At 38.6% G+C, this 6,144-nt stretch overlaps 1 long non-coding RNA gene across 1 annotated transcript; it reads right to left on the bottom strand.

Annotated features, from left to right (window-relative positions):
* Positions 1-339: 339 nt before the first annotated feature.
* Positions 340-3,178, bottom strand: LOC110922842. Its single transcript, XR_002583525.1, has 3 exons — positions 3,055-3,178; positions 1,768-1,867; positions 340-560 (listed from the first exon to the last, which is right to left on the bottom strand). It is a non-coding gene; the product is annotated as an uncharacterized LOC110922842 (long non-coding RNA).
* Between the last annotated feature and the right edge of the window lie 2,966 nt (positions 3,179-6,144).

Below are 6,144 nucleotides of genomic sequence, written 5' to 3'. Positions count from 1 at the left end.
GAGTTGTTCTTCATGAGTTGACATCACTCTTGAAGAACTCCATGGTGACATCACCCTAGAACACTCCAAATCCGTTGATTTGACGGTTAAAAGTCGGAAATCGAAAGGTAGAAAGATGAAAGAATGCATATAGATCAAGGAAGTACAAGATTTGGGTTGAAAACTTACAAGAATCGCGAGTAATCGAGAGATTAAGGGGCTGGAACGTCTTGGTCGAGTAGCAGCAGCAACAACAAGTGTTTGGAGGGTGAATGGGGTATTTATACGCAAGAGGGAAGGAAGAAGGAGGAGAGGTGTAACACCCTAACACGTTATAACTGAAAAGACGCAGCGGAAAAATCGTTCCATAAAAATTTCTTTCAATGAACACGTTTTTGCCCTACTTGCAAATTCATTATAAAATACTTTCTTACAACAAGACTAGCTTTTGTACTCATTTACATAACAGAAACATACACTATAACTATCATTTTACATAATCAAGTATTCCCGTACAATCCGACTAGTGACTCGGTCTTTGATCGCTACTCTTGGAATGAAAAATCTGTGATTCGTACTACCTGCACCCAACACATACAATCGAAACATTAGCACACATTACATGCAAACAAGATTCTTAATTGCGTGGTCTAGATTCGTTCTATCCACATATTCTCTCCATCCGTTAACTTTCTAGATGTAGTCATTCCCTCCGGGTGCTTAATCCTTAACGAACCTCGATGGAGAACCTGCACCACAATTCATTCTCGAGGCACGTTGTTAATATTGTCAATACTTAAGAGTATTGAAAACCACGTATGCATTACATACATAACTACGTACATACATACCTACACACATTCATACATATATTACTTCATACAAGAATACCTACTCACATACTTACCTACATACATACGCGCATTACTACATATAAACTTACCTGCTCACATACTTACATACATGCATACATTACGGCATACGACTTACCTACTTAGGTGATTACATACATACATACATACATGCCCTAATCCCTACAAGCATACCTACTCATATACTTAATCCATTACCCCGCGTACACGATCACATATTTCGAACTAAATCACATGTCACGAATGCTTTTAAAATATCTTTCGGATCTTAAAGATGAGCTTCATACTCATCCATGACCTACCAAGCCATTTAGTAGGGTTAGGGATCATTATAGAGCTTAACAAGGCTTGGAATGGGTTCACGGGGGTCCGCGTTTGAAGAAAAACGAAGAAATTACACAAACAAAACAATTACATCAGACCTCCACCGTAAGCTACGGTGGCTACCGTAGCTTACGGTGGCCTCCAATTCCTTACGGCGGCCCTAACCTGCCTTACGGCAGAAACAACATTCCCAGCACCCACCGTAAGCTACGGTGGCTACCGTAGCTTACGGTGGCCCCTGTATCAGCCTTCCTTTAAAATACTAAAACTCGCGTAATTCATTCGTTTTGCGTCCGAATCACTTGGAACTTGTTTCTAATTGTCCGTAAAACATTTCCCTACATCTTATACTAAGAATCCTTACCCCGGGTCCTTAATCTTTTACAAACTTCATCATTGCTACTATACATATACATGATTATTCGACCCGTTTAGTACCATCAAAATTTCCTTTGTTATAACAACTCCTTCGTTATAAGTAACACTTAACTTAAAACTCACAATTATTACATATCCCTTGCATCATTCTTATCCACACATAAAAATATTAGGATTCTACATTTATACTAAGAAGTGAGTCGGAATCACTTACCTTAAGCGTCCGTATTCGTGACCGTTTCCTTGTTTCCTCTTGACCCGATTGCCATTTGTGCTTGCATCCTCTTGACATGATGCTTATCATCTACACCTCACTACATTCACATTCTTGTTAGCATTCGAGATCTACATGTCACTAATCATGTCTAGTCCATATCTCGCATTTGACTTTCAATAGTCAATTTCAACAAGCACAAGGCATAAATATAACAATGCATCATTCTAATTTACACACTTTAACATACCATCAAGTATGAAACATAATGATTCATCATGCATCATTCAATCCTCCTAGTCTTACAATCATATAATATGATCTATCCATGCTATTCTAATATTTATTTACTTTTCATAAGGTTAACGGTTGAGTATGCAAACTTCCAACTTAGGAACATATATCCATTCCGATGTGGTCGTTATACCAATGACACCATAAACATTTCATACCCATATACTAAAATACATACGAACATACGATCATCTAGTCACATACACAATATACACCTACTTATGCTTTCATAACTCTACATTCAACAACCACATTGTTCAATATTCGCACAATCAAATTATCATCTTACCTATGTACATGACATAATTCCAACATTATCACTTATCAATAAACTACGCATCTCACATTCGTACACATTTGCACTTAATCACCATGAATCAAACGCATAAAGTACATGGCGAGCACTACATTATTGGAACTTAAGGTGCAAGTTCCTAATGCATAATTTTACCAAACCATACATTCAAATCCGAATTCTCATAACGATACCACCATAAGCATACTCAACTTATTAATTTGTTATCGGCTACACAATAAGCACCTTCTATACACAATTACCCATAGCCTTCATACAATTTCACAAATTTTGCTCTCTTGGGCATTTCATCGAACACTTGGTGGGTGTACTACTAACAAAGCATTATGTACAAGCTTTTAAAGTGTGATTCCTACTAATTCTTCACATAGTTCATTCACAATCAATCAAGTTGTAACAATATTTCATTCTAACTAGGAACATATGATTGTGACATCAATTAGTCATAACAAAATCATCCACAACAACTAATTAACAAGTAGAAATCTCAAAATTTCTAGTCATTCCTTAACATGCAAATGGGTTTTGCTTAAATCCATGTTCATATTCAAAATTCAACATATCTTGATGTTTACACATCTATGGCAACCATCACTCATACTAGATTCATCATTACATTCATGAATTATACTAAACCCACTAAATCAAACATCACCAAATTGCAAAATTCAACTTACTTGATGTAGGAAATACTTAGGTGATCATTAATCCATGTTCTTTCTTGAATTTGAGCCATAATAAACCCTTCAATTTGGTGATTTAGTCTTGTTAGGGTTTTGGCTCCCATGGAGCTCGATCTCCTTCCAGAACACACGATTGTGTGTGTGTATGTAGGCATATTATTTATTTTTTTTTTTTATAATTTCAACTTTCATTTTGCCCCACTATAGCCCCTCAAGTTTGTCACTTAATTAAAGTTGACACAACTTTCATCCCTTATTTGTTTCTACCATACTTTTAACTAGGATAAATAACCTAGTTATGTGTTTCTTGATGTACCATATTAGAACATTTAACAAATATAAACATTCGGGTTTTGGGATGTTACAAGAGGTGGCCTGGATCGGATGGCCCACTCGATCGGCCGGCCCAGCCGAATGGCTGGCTTGTCCGATCGGCCGGCCCAGCCGATCGGCTGGCCCGTTCGATCGGCCGGCCCAGCCGTTCGGCTGGTTCGTTCAATCGACTGGCTTAGCCGTTTGGCTGGCCCGTCCGTACGGAAGCCTTTCGATCCTCGTTTTTGGTGCGTTGCGATAGTTTGGGCCACGTTTTCATTTATTTATAGTATTATTTATTTATTTATTATAATTAATCATAAAAAGGGTCGCATATACGCATCTATATATCCAATATTCGGTGTGATGATCGAGTTACGCGTGCCTTCGAGTGCGTTCTGCGATGTGATGTGCCATAATGATTATCGGGGCACTACTTGCTCGTGTTGCCGTCATCGTCACGATGGCTGGAGACATGGTACTCACCCGATAGTCTTTGTTAGCGTTGCTTGTTTACGTTTTGACACCTCACGGCTATCGAGGAGGGTAGATTAAGCCCTCACTCAACATCATCGTGAGTGTTATAATTTATGAAAATAGGTTTGTAATAGCGATAGAATATGCGTAATTATTCGATTATACTTCGATTTAGCGATATATCTGATATAGTTACATTATGATCCGAATCTCTGGTGCTAGGCGTAACGAGTGTTTCGAGTAGCAACAACGCACGAAGGTGCGGGTTGTTACAGAGTAACTTCTAGTCCAAGAAAGTAATTAAGGTCACCAAGATCTTTAACTGCGAGCTCTTGATTTAGTTTGGTGATGAAGGAGGAAAGGGCATATGGTTGATTCCTCATCAAGATCAAATCATCAACATACACCAATAGGTACATAATGCAAGTGCCCCGAGAAAAGATAAATAATGACGAGTCTGAATGACTGCATGCAAAGCCACTTTAAGAAGAAAATTGCTAAGTCGTTGAAACGAAGCACGCGGAGCCTGCTTGGTTCATAGATCACCTTATTTAAACCACACATGATCAGGAAACTGAGGGTCCAAAAAACCCGGTGGTTGTTCCATATAAACCAACTCATTTAGGTTCCCGTGTAGGAACGCATTATTAACATCAAGCTGACGCAGTGTCCAATTGTTGATCACAGCTAACGAAAGAACAATACGAATTATTGAAGCTTTACAACAGGACTGAAGGTGTGAAAATAGTCAAGACCATGAATTTGACTGAACCCCTGAGCAACTAACCGAGCTTTATGTCGCTCAATGGATCCATCTGCGCGATATTTGGTGCGAAAGAGCCATTTAGATCCAACTATATTATGATTTTTAGGACGTGAGACAAGAGTCCAAGTGTGATTATTAGAAAGTGCTGATAGTTTTGTGTTCATAGCTTGTAACCAATGTGGACTTTTGACCACAGTGTTGAAACCCTTAGGGTCACGTGACCCAAAGAGATCCGAGAAGAAAGCGTGATGTGTGGTATGAGCAAGGTCAGCATGGTGCTTAGACAGTGTGTAGTGGGGCGGTATGCCCACACATAGCGCCGGAAAACGCCCCAAAACACTGCCACGAAGGGTGGTATGGCCAAAAAAATTTTGAATGGCGCGATGTGGATAGTGGCGTTATTGAATGGTTTTGTTTGTTTTTGACCGTTGTAAAACAGTCATTTATATAAAAAATCATTTTTTTTTCAAACTTTCCTTTAAATAATACCCCCCTTTCCTATATTTTTAAATCTACACACACTCAAACACTCTTTCTCTCTACCAATTTTTTTAGAAATCCTTAAATATTTTATACAATGCATCCATTCAACCGTGGCTTCATTCCTCCCCGATCAAGTGCGGACCCAAACCAAAGTGGTAATCCTACTCGTCCCGTGTCGCCGGTTCCCACTCGACCCAACCCTTTCGGCTCCGGTTTTCTCGATTACAATCAACAAAATCTCGGGTTCATGAATCTTTTGAACCAACCGCTATCATGGGACCCGAATCTCTATGGGTGGAACCCGAATCAAAACACCGATGGAATGGGGTCGTCTCAAGCGTTCGGGTCGGCTCAAGCTTTCAGCTCCCCACTACACGAACCCTATGTTGTTCCGGAAACACAACCCAAAGTAGCGGAGACGCAAAAAGGAAAAGGAAAACGGCCACATAAAAAGAAAGCGGAAACCACCACCCGAGCGAAAAAAATGTGATATCGTGGGAGTCCGATGAGAAGTATGCGTTAACCCGCGCTTGGATTGATGTGTCGGAGGACCCGGTTATAGGTATATTTTTAAATTTCTTTATTTTTTCTATTTTTCCGTTTTTTTTTTTTGTGTTTTTTTCCGTTTTTTGTGTTTTTTTTTTCTATTTTTTTCTGTTTTTTGCAGTTTTTTTATTTATTTTCTGTTTTTATTTATTTTTCAGTTTATATATTCTGTTTTTAATTGTTTTCTGTTTTTATTTATTTTCAATTTTCTTAATTTATTTTCTGTTTTTATTTTTTTTAATTTTAGACTAACATTATATCTTTTTTTGTAGCAAACAATCAAAGTAAATCCGTTTTTTTTGGGCCCGAATACGAGATCTTTTTTTCGATCTCATGGGTTAAGGAGACGAATACCGCCCACCGGACTCTATATCGGGCAAGTGGACCGATATAAACAAAAAATGCACGAACTTTCAAACCGTGTACCAACGCACTTTTGCCGGATGGAAAAGTGGAAGCAAGGACGAAGACATTACGCAAGCGGCATTGGTCGAGTATAC

This window comes from Helianthus annuus, chromosome 17 (assembly GCF_002127325.2).
Source record: "Helianthus annuus cultivar XRQ/B chromosome 17, HanXRQr2.0-SUNRISE, whole genome shotgun sequence".
In the NCBI taxonomy this organism is placed as follows: Eukaryota; Viridiplantae; Streptophyta; class Magnoliopsida; order Asterales; family Asteraceae; genus Helianthus; species Helianthus annuus.
The sequence above is the reverse complement of the archived record's forward strand: the minus strand, read 5'-3'. Positions and strand labels throughout refer to the sequence as shown.